Below are 10,539 nucleotides of genomic sequence, written 5' to 3'. Positions count from 1 at the left end.
ATAGTAGAACACAGATGAAGCTTCTAAGTTGAGGTAATAGCCAGTAAGAGGTAGTACAATTCAAGTTTTAGGTATTGAATATTGACCTTTTAGCTGGCTTTGGTGCCTTGGACATGAGATAGGACCTTAAGATTCTGCATGAAAGGAGGACTAGCAGCCGAGTTGCACGGGAGAATGTGAAAAGTGTTCATATGTAGTAAAAACCTGAGAAATCCGACCGTTTTCGTCATTTGTTATCGAAACGACGTAAAGCCAGATCGTCACATTGGCCGCTCTGCTCTCTGAAATGGTTGTACTTATCGTCTGCAAAGCTATGTCGCGTACTGCGGTATTCGGAGACACTAAAAGCACCATAGTAGAACACAGATGAAGCTTCTAAGTTGATGTAATATCCAGTAAGAAGTAGTACAATTCAAGTTTTAGGTATCGATTATTGACATATTAGCTGGCTTTGGTGCCTTGGACATGAGCTAGGACCTTAAGATTCTGCATGAAAGGAGGACTAGCAGCCGAGTTTCACGGGAGAATGTGAAAAGTGTTCATATGTAGTAAAAACCTGAGAAATCCGTCCGTTTTCGTCATTTGTTATCGAATCAACTTAAAGCCAGATCGTCACATTGGCCGCTCTTCTCTCTGAAACGGTTGTACTTATCGTCTGCAAAGCTATGTCGCGTGCTGCGGTATGCTGAGACACTAAAAGCACCATAGTAGAACACAGATGAAGCTTCTAAGTTGATGTAATACCCAGTAAGAATTAGTACAATTCAAGTTTTAGGTATTGATTATTGACTTTTTAGCTGGCTTTGGTGCCTTGGACATGAGCTAGGACCTTAAGATTCTGCATGAAAGGAGGACTAGCAGCCGAGTTGCACGGGAGAATGTGAAAAGTGTTCATATGCAGTGAAAACCTGAGACATCCGTCCGTTTTCGTCATTTGTTATCGAATCGACTTAAAGCCAGATCGTCACATTGGCCGCTCTTCTCTCTGAAACGGTTGTACTTATCGTCTGCAAAACTATGTCGCGTGCTGCGGTATACGGAGAAACTAAAAGCACCGTAGTAGAACACAGATGAAGTTTCTAAGTTGATGTATTAGCCAGTAAGAAGTAGTAGAATTCAAGTTTTAGGTATCGGTTATTGACTTTTTAGCTGGCTTTGGTGCCTTGGACATGAGCTAGGACCTTAAGATTCTGCATGAAAGGAGGACTAGCAGCCGAGTTGCACGGGAGAATGTGAAAAGTGTCCATATGTAGTAAAAACCTGAGAAATCCGTCCGTTTTCGTCATTTGTTACCGAATCGACTTAAAGCCAGATCGTCACATTGGCCGATCTTCTCTCTGAAACGGTTGTACTTATCGTCTGCAAAGCTATGTCGCGTGTTGCCGTAGGCGGAAACAGGAAAAGCACCATAGTAGAACACAGATGAAGCTTCTAAGTTGATGTAATAGCCAGTAAGAAGTAGTCCAATTCAAGTTTTAGGTATCGGTTATTGACTTTTTAGCTGGCTTTGGTGCCTTGACCATGAGCTAGGACCTTAAGATTCTGCATGAAAGGAGGACTAGCAGCCGAGTTGCACGGCAGAATGTGAAAAGTGTTCACATGTAGTAAAAACCTGAGAAATCCGTCCGTTTTCGTCATTTGTTATCGAAACGACGTAAAGCCAGATCGTCACATTGGCCGCTCTGCTCTCTGAAATGGTTGTACTTATCGTCTGCAAAGCTATGTCGCGTACTGCGGTATTCGGAGACACTAAAAGCACCACAGTAGAACACAGATGAAGCTTCTAAGTTGATGTAATATCCAGTAAGAAGTAGTACAATTCAAGTTTTAGGTATCGATTATTGACATATTAGCTGGCTTTGGTGCCTTGGACATGAGCTAGGACCTTAAGATTCTGCATGAAAGGAGGACTAGCAGCCGAGTTTCACGGGAGAATGTGAAAAGTGTTCATATGTAGTAAAAACCTGAGAAATCCGTCCGTTTTCGTCATTTGTTATCGAATCAACTTAAAGCCAGATCGTCACATTGGCCGCTCTTCTCTCTGAAACGGTTGTACTTATCGTCTGCAAAGCTATGTCGCGTGCTGCGGTATGCTGAGACACTAAAAGCACCATAGTAGAACACAGATGAAGCTTCTAAGTTGATGTAATACCCAGTAAGAATTAGTACAATTCAAGTTTTAGGTATTGATTATTGACTTTTTAGCTGGCTTTGGTGCCTTGGACATGAGCTAGGACCTTAAGATTCTGCATGAAAGGAGGACTAGCAGCCGAGTTGCACGGGAGAATGTGAAAAGTGTTCATATGCAGTGAAAACCTGAGACATCCGTCCGTTTTCGTCATTTGTTATCGAATCGACTTAAAGCCAGATCGTCACATTGGCCGCTCTTCTCTCTGAAACGGTTGTACTTATCGTCTGCAAAACTATGTCGCGTGTTGCCGTAGGCGGAAACAGGAAAAGCACCATAGTAGAACACAGATGAAGCTTCTAAGTTGATGTAATAGCCAGTAAGAAGTAGTCCAATTCAAGTTTTATTTATCGGTTATTGACTTTTTAGCTGGCTTTGGTGCCTTGGACATGAGCTAGGACCTTAAGATTCTGCATGAAAGGAGGACTAGCAGCCGAGTTGCACGGCAGAATGTGAAAAGTGTTCACATGTAGTAAAAACCTGAGAAATCCGTCCGTTTTCGTCATTTGTTATCGAAACGACGTAAAGCCAGATCGTCACATTGGCCGCTCTGCTCTCTGAAATGGTTGTACTTATCGTCTGCAAAGCTATGTCGCGTACTGCGGTATTCGGAGACACTAAAAGCACCACAGTAGAACACAGATGAAGCTTCTAAGTTGATGTAATATCCAGTAAGAAGTAGTACAATTCAAGTTTTAGGTATCGATTATTGACATATTAGCTGGCTTTGGTGCCTTGGACATGAGCTAGGACCTTAAGATTCTGCATGAAAGGAGGATTAGCAGCCGAGTTTCACGGGAGAATGTGAAAAGTGTTCATATGTAGTAAAAACCTGAGAAATCCGTCCGTTTTCGTCATTTGTTATCGAATCAACTTAAAGCCAGATCGTCACATTGTCCGCTCTTCTCTCTGAAACGGTTGTACTTATCGTCTGCAAAGCTATGTCGCGTGCTGCGGTATGCTGAGACACTAAAAGCACCATAGTAGAACACAGATGAAGCTTCTAAGTTGATGTAATACCCAGTAAGAATTAGTACAATTCAAGTTTTAGGTATTGATTATTGACTTTTTAGCTGGCTTTGGTGCCTTGGACATGAGCTAGGACCTTAAGATTTTGCATGAAAGGAGGACTAGCAGCCGAGTTGCACGGGAGAATGTGAAAAGTGTTCATATGCAGTGAAAACCTGAGACATCCGTCCGTTTTCGTCATTTGTTATCGATTCGACTTAAAGCCAGATCGTCACATTGGCCGCTCTTCTCTCTGAAACGGTTGTACTTATCGTCTGCAAAACTATGTCGCGTGCTGCGGTATACGGAGAAACTAAAAGCACCGTAGTAGAACACAGATGAAGCTTCTAAGTTGATGTATTAGCCAGTAAGAAGTAGTACAATTCAAGTTTTAGGTATCGGTTATTGACTTTTTAGCTGGCTTTGGTGCCTTGGACATGAGCTAGGACCTTAAGATTCTGCATGAAAGGAGGACTAGCAGCCGAGTTGCACGGGAGAATGTGAAAAGTGTTCATATGCAGTGAAAACCTGAGACATCCGTCCGTTTTCGTCATTTGTTATCGAATCGACTTAAAGCCAGATCGTCACATTGGCCGCTCTTCTCTCTGAAACGGTTGTACTTATCGTCTACAAAACTATGTCGCGTGCTGCGGTATACGGAGAAACTAAAAGCACCGTAGTAGAACACAGATGAAGCTTCTAAGATGATGTATTAGCCAGTAAGAAGTAGTACAATTCAAGTTTTAGGTATCGGTTATTGACTTTTTAGCTGGCTTTGGTGCCTTGGACATGAGCTTGGACCTTAAGATTCTGCATGAAAGGAGGACTAGCAGCCGAGTTGCACGGGAGAATGTGAAAAGTGTTCATATGTAGTAAAAACCTGAGAAATCCGTCCGTTTTCGTCATTTGTTACCGAATCGACTTAAAGCCAGATCGTCACATTGGCCGATCTTCTCTCTGAAACGGTTGTACTTATCGTCTGCAAAGCTATGTCGCGTGTTGCCGTAGGCGGAAACAGGAAAAGCACCATAGTAGAACACAGATGAAGCTTCTAATTTGATGTTATAGCCAGTAAGAAGTAGTCCAATTCAAGTTTTAGGTATCGGTTATTGAATTTTTAGCTGGCTTTGGTGCCTTGACCATGAGCTAGGACCTTAAGATTCTGCATGAAAGGAGGACTAGCAGCCGAGTTGCACGGCAGAATGTGAAAAGTGTTCACATGTAGTAAAAACCTGAGAAATCCGTCCGTTTTCGTCATTTGTTATGGAATCGACTTAAAGCCAGATCGTCACATTGGCCGCTCTTCTCTCTGAAACGCTTGTACTTATCGTCTGCAAAACTATGTCGCGTGCTGCGGTATGCCGAGAAACTAAAACCATCGTAGGAGAACACAGATGAAGCTTCTAAGTTGATGTAATAGCCAGTAAGAAGTAGTACAATTCAAGTTTTAGGTATTGATTATTGACTTTTTAGCTGGCTTTGGTGCCTTGGACATGAGCTAGGACCTTAAGATTCTGCATGAAAGGAGGACTAGCAGCCGAGTAGCACGGGAGAATGTGAAAAGTGTTCATATGTAGTAAAAACCTGAGACATCCGTCCGTTTTCGTCATTTGTTATCGAATCGACTTAAAGCCACATCGTCACATTGGCCGCTCTTCTCTCTGAAACGGTTGTACTTATCGTCTACAAAACTATGTCGCGTGCTGCGGTATACGGAGAAACTAAAAGCACCGTAGTAGAACACAGATGAAGCTTCTAAGTTGATGTATTAGCCAGTAAGAAGTAGTACAATTCAAGTTTTAGGTATCGGTTATTGACTTTTTAGCTGGCTTTGGTGCCTTGGACATGAGCTAGGACCTTAAGATTCTGCATGAAAGGAGGACTAGCAGCCGAGTTGCACGGGAGAATGTGAAAAGTGTTCATATGTAGTAAAAACCTGAGAAATCCGTCCGTTTTCGTCATTTGTTATCGAATCGACTTAAAGCCAGATCGTCACATTGGCCGATCTTCTCTCTGAAACGGATGTACTTATCGTCTGCAAAGCTATGTCGCGTGCTGCGGTATGCTGAGACACTAAAAGCACCATAGTAGAACACAGATCAAGCTTCTAAGTTGATGTAATAGCCAGTAAGAAGTAGTACAATTCAAGTTTTAGGTATTGAATATTGACCTTTTAGCTGGCTTTGGTGCTTTGGACATGAGCTAGGACCTTAAGATTCTGCATGAAGGGAGGACTAGCAGCTGAGTTGCAGGGGAGAATGTGAAAAGTGTTCATATGTAGTAAAAACCTGAGAAATCCGTCCGTTTTCGTCATTTGTTATCGAATCGACTTAAAGCCAGATCGTCACATTGGCCGCTCTTCTCTTTGAAACGCTTGTACTTATCGTCTGCAAAGCTATGTCGCGTGCTGCTGTATGTGGAGACACTAAAAGCACCACAGTAGAACACAGATCAAGCTTCTAAGTTGATGTAATAGCCAGTAAGAAGTAGTGGAATTCAAGTTTTGGGTATCGATTATTGACTTTTTAGCTGGCTTTGGTGCCTTGGACATGAGCTAGGACCTTAAGATTCTGCATGAAAGGAGGACTAGCAGCCGAGTTGCACGGGAGAATGTGAAAAGTGTTCATATGTAGTAAAAACCTGAGAAATCCGTCCGTTTTCTTCATTTGTTATCGAATCGACTTAAAGCCAGATCGTCACATTGGCCGATCTTCTCTCTGAAACGGATGTACTTATCGTCTGCAAAGCTATGTCGCGTGCTGCGGTATGCGGAGACACTAAAAGCACCATAGTAGAACACAGATCAAGCTTCTAAGTTGATGTAATAGCCAGTAAGAAGTAGTACAATTCAAGTTTTAGGTATTGAATATTGACCTTTTAGCTGGCATTGGTGCCTTGGACATGAGCTAGGACCTTAAGATTCTGCATGAAAGGAGGACTAGCAGCCGAGTTGCAGGGGAGAATGTGAAAAGTGTTCATATGTAGTAAAAACCTGAGAAATCCGTCCGTTTTCGTCATTTGTTATCGAATCGACTTAAAGCCAGATCGTCACATTGGCCGCTCTTCTCTCTGAAACGGTTGTACTTATCTCTGCAAAACTATGTCGCGTGCTGCGGTATACGGAGAAACTAAAAGCACCGTAGTAGAACACAGATGAAGCTTCTAAGTTGATGTATTAGCCAGTAAGAAGTAGTACAATTCAAGTTTTAGTTATCGGTTATTGACTTTTTAGCTGGCTTTGGTGCCTTGGACATGCGCTAGGACCTTAAGATTCTGCATGAAAGGAGGACTAGCAGCCGAGTTGCACGGGAGAATGTGAAAAGTGTTCATAAGCAGTGAAAACCTGAGACATCCGTCCGTTTTCGTCATTTGTTATCGAATCGACTTAAAGCCACATCGTCACATTGGCCGCTCTTCTCTCTGAAACGGTTGTACTTATCGTCTACAAAACTATGTCGCGTGCTGCGGTATACGGAGCAACTAAAAGCACCGTAGTAGAACACAGATGAAGCTTCTAAGTTGATGTATTAGCCAGTAAGAAGTAGTACAATTCAAGTTTTAGGTATCGGTTATTGACTTTTTAGCTGGCTTTGGTGCCTTGGACATGAGCTAGGACCTTAAGATTCTGCATGAAAGGAGGACTAGCAGCCGAGTTGCACGGGAGAATGTGAAAAGTGTTCACATGTAGTAAAAACCTGAGAAATCCGTCCGTTTTCGTCATTTGTTACCGATTCGACTTAAAGCCAGATCGTCACATTGGCCGATCTTCTCTCTGAAACGGTTGTACTTATCGTCTGCAAAGCTATGTCGCGTGTTGCCGTAGGCGGAAACAGGAAAAGCACCATAGTAGAACAGAGATGAAGCTTCTAAGTTGATGTAATAGCCAGTAAGAAGTAGTCCAATTCAAGTTTTAGGTATCGGTTATTGACTTTTTAGCTGGCTTTGGTGCCTTGACCATGAGCTAGGACCTTAAGATTCTACATGAAAGGAGGACTAGCGGCCGAGTTGCACGGCAGAATGTGAAAAGTGTTCACATGTAGTAAAAACCTGAGAAATCCGTCCGTTTTCGTCATTTGTTATCGAAACGACGTAAAGCCAGATCGTCACATTGGCCGCTCTGCTCTCTGAAATGGTTGTACTTATCGTCTGCAAAGCTCTGTCGCGTACTGCGGTATTCGGAGACACTAAAAGCACCACAGTAGAACACAGATGAAGCTTCTAAGTTGATGTAATATCCAGTAAGAAGTAGTACAATTCAAGTTTTAGGTATCGATTATTGACATATTAGCTGGCTTTGGTGCCTTGGACATGAGCTAGGACCTTAAGATTCTGCATGAAAGGAGGACTAGCAGCCGAGTTTCACGGGAGAATTTGAAAAGTGTTCATATGTAGTAAAAACCTGAGAAATCCGTCCGTTTTCGTCATTTGTTATCGAATCAACTTAAAGCCAGATCGTCACATTGGCCGCTCTTCTCTCTGAAACGGTTGTACTTATCGTCTGCAAAGCTATGTCGCGTGCTGCGGTATGCTGAGACACTAAAAGCACCATAGTAGAACACAGATGAAGCTTCTAAGTTGATGTAATACCCAGTAAGAATTAGTACAATTCAAGTTTTAGGTATTGATTATTGACTTTTTAGCTGGCTTTGGTGCCTTGGACATGAGCTAGGACCTTAAGATTCTGCATGAAAGGAGGACTAGCAGCCGAGTTGCACGGGAGAATGTGAAAAGTGTTCATATGCAGTGAAAACCTGAGACATCCGTCCGTTTTCGTCATTTGTTATCGATTCGACTTAAAGCCAGATCGTCACATTGGCCGCTCTTCTCTCTGAAACGGTTGTACTTATCGTCTGCAAAACTATGTCGCGTGCTGCGGTATACGGAGAAACTAAAAGCACCGTAGTAGAACACAGATGAAGCTTCTAAGTTGATGTATTAGCCAGTAAGAAGTAGTACAATTCAAGTTTTAGGTATCGGTTATTGACTTTTTAGCTGGCTTTGGTGCCTTGGACATGAGCTAGGACCTTAAGATTCTGCATGAAAGGAGGACTAGCAGCCGAGTTGCACGGGAGAATGTGAAAAGTGTTCATATGCAGTGAAAACCTGAGACATCCGTCCGTTTTCGTCATTTGTTATCGAATCGACTTAAAGCCAGATCGTCACATTGGCCGCTCTTCTCTCTGAAACGGTTGTACTTATCGTCTACAAAACTATGTCGCGTGCTGCGGTATACGGAGAAACTAAAAGCACCGTAGTAGAACACAGATGAAGCTTCTAAGTTGATGTATTAGCCAGTAAGAAGTAGTACAATTCAAGTTTTAGGTATCGGTTATTGACTTTTTAGCTGGCTTTGGTGCCTTGGACATGAGCTTGGACCTTAAGATTCTGCATGAAAGGAGGACTAGCAGCCGAGTTGCACGGGAGAATGTGAAAAGTGTTCATATGTAGTAAAAACCTGAGAAATCTGTCCGTTTTCGTCATTTGTTACCGAATCGACTTAAAGCCAGATAGTCACATTGGCCGATCTTCTCTCTGAAACGGTTGTACTTATCGTCTGCAAAGCTATGTCGCGTGTTGCCGTAGGCGGAAACAGGAAAAGCACCATAGTTGAACACAGATGAAGCTTCTAAGTTGATGTAATAGCCAGTAAGAAGTAGTCCAATTCAAGTTTTAGGTATCGGTTATTGACTTTTTAGCTGGCTTTGGTGCCTTGACCATGAGCTAGGACCTTAAGATTCTGCATGAAAGGAGGACTAGCAGCCGAGTTGCACGGCAGAATGTGAAAAGTGTTCACATGTAGTAAAAACCTGAGAAATCCGTCCGTTTTCGTCATTTGTTATGGAATCGACTTAAAGCCAGATCGTCACATTGGCCGCTCTTCTCTCTGAAACGCTTGTACTTATCGTCTGCAAAACTATGTCGCGTGCTGCGGTATGCGGAGAAACTAAAACCATCGTAGGAGAACACAGATGAAGCTTCTAAGTTGATGTAATAGCCAGTAAGAAGTAGTACAATTCAAGTTTTAGGTATTGATTATTGACTTTTTAGCTGGCTTTGGTGCCTTGGACATGAGCTAGGACCTTAAGATTCTGCATGAAAGGAGGACTAGCAGCCGAGTAGCACGGGAGAATGTGAAAAGTGTTCATATGTAGTAAAAACCTGAGACATCCGTCCGTTTTCGTCATTTGTTATCGAATCGACTTAAAGCCACATCGTCACATTGGCCGCTCTTCTCTCTGAAACGGTTGTACTTATCGTCTACAAAACTATGTCGCGTGCTGCGGTATACGGAGAAACTAAAAGCACCGTAGTAGAACACAGATGAAGCTTCTAAGTTGATGTATTAGCCAGTAAGAAGTAGTACAATTCAAGTTTTAGGTATCGGTTATTGACTTTTTAGCTGGCTTTGGTGCCTTGGACATGAGCTAGGACCTTAAGATTCTGCATGAAAGGAGGACTAGCAGCCGAGTTGCACGGGAGAATGTGAAAAGTGTTCATATGTAGTAAAAACCTGAGAAATCCGTCCGTTTTCGTCATTTGTTATCGAATCGACTTAAAGCCAGATCGTCACATTGGCCGATCTTCTCTCTGAAACGGATGTACTTATCGTCTGCAAAGCTATGTCGCGTGCTGCGGTATGCTGAGACACTAAAAGCACCATAGTAGAACACAGATCAAGCTTCTAAGTTGATGTAATAGCCAGTAAGGAGTAGTACAATTCAAGTTTTAGGTATTGAATATTGACCTTTTAGCTGGCTTTGGTGCTTTGGACATGAGCTAGGACCTTAAGATTCTGCATGAAGGGAGGACTAGCAGCTGAGTTGCAGGGGAGAATGTGAAAAGTGTTCATATGTAGTAAAAACCTGAGAAATCCGTCCGTTTTCGTCATTTGTTATCGAATCGACTTAAAGCCAGATCGTCACATTGGCCGCTCTTCTCTCTGAAACGCTTGTACTTATCGTCTGCAAAGCTATGTCGCGTGCTGCTGTATGTGGAGACACTAAAAGCACCACAGTAGAACACAGATCAAGCTTCTAAGTTGATGTAATAGCCAGTAAGAAGTAGTGGAATTCAAGTTTTGGGTATCGATTATTGACTTTTTAGCTGGCTTTGGTGCCTTGGACATGAGCTAGGACCTTAAGATTCTGCATGAAAGGAGGACTAGCAGCCGAGTTGCACGGGAGAATGTGAAAAGTGTTCATATGTAGTAAAAACCTGAGAAATCCGTCCGTTTTCTTCATTTGTTATCGAATCGACTTAAAGCCAGATCGTCACATTGGCCGATCTTCTCTCTGAAACGGATGTACTTATCGTCTGCAAAGCTATGTCGCGTGCTGCGGTAT

Source organism: Schistocerca gregaria, unplaced genomic scaffold (assembly GCF_023897955.1).
Source record: "Schistocerca gregaria isolate iqSchGreg1 unplaced genomic scaffold, iqSchGreg1.2 ptg000486l, whole genome shotgun sequence".
NCBI classification, from domain to species: domain Eukaryota; kingdom Metazoa; phylum Arthropoda; class Insecta; order Orthoptera; family Acrididae; genus Schistocerca; species Schistocerca gregaria.
This window is presented reverse-complemented; position numbering follows the sequence as displayed.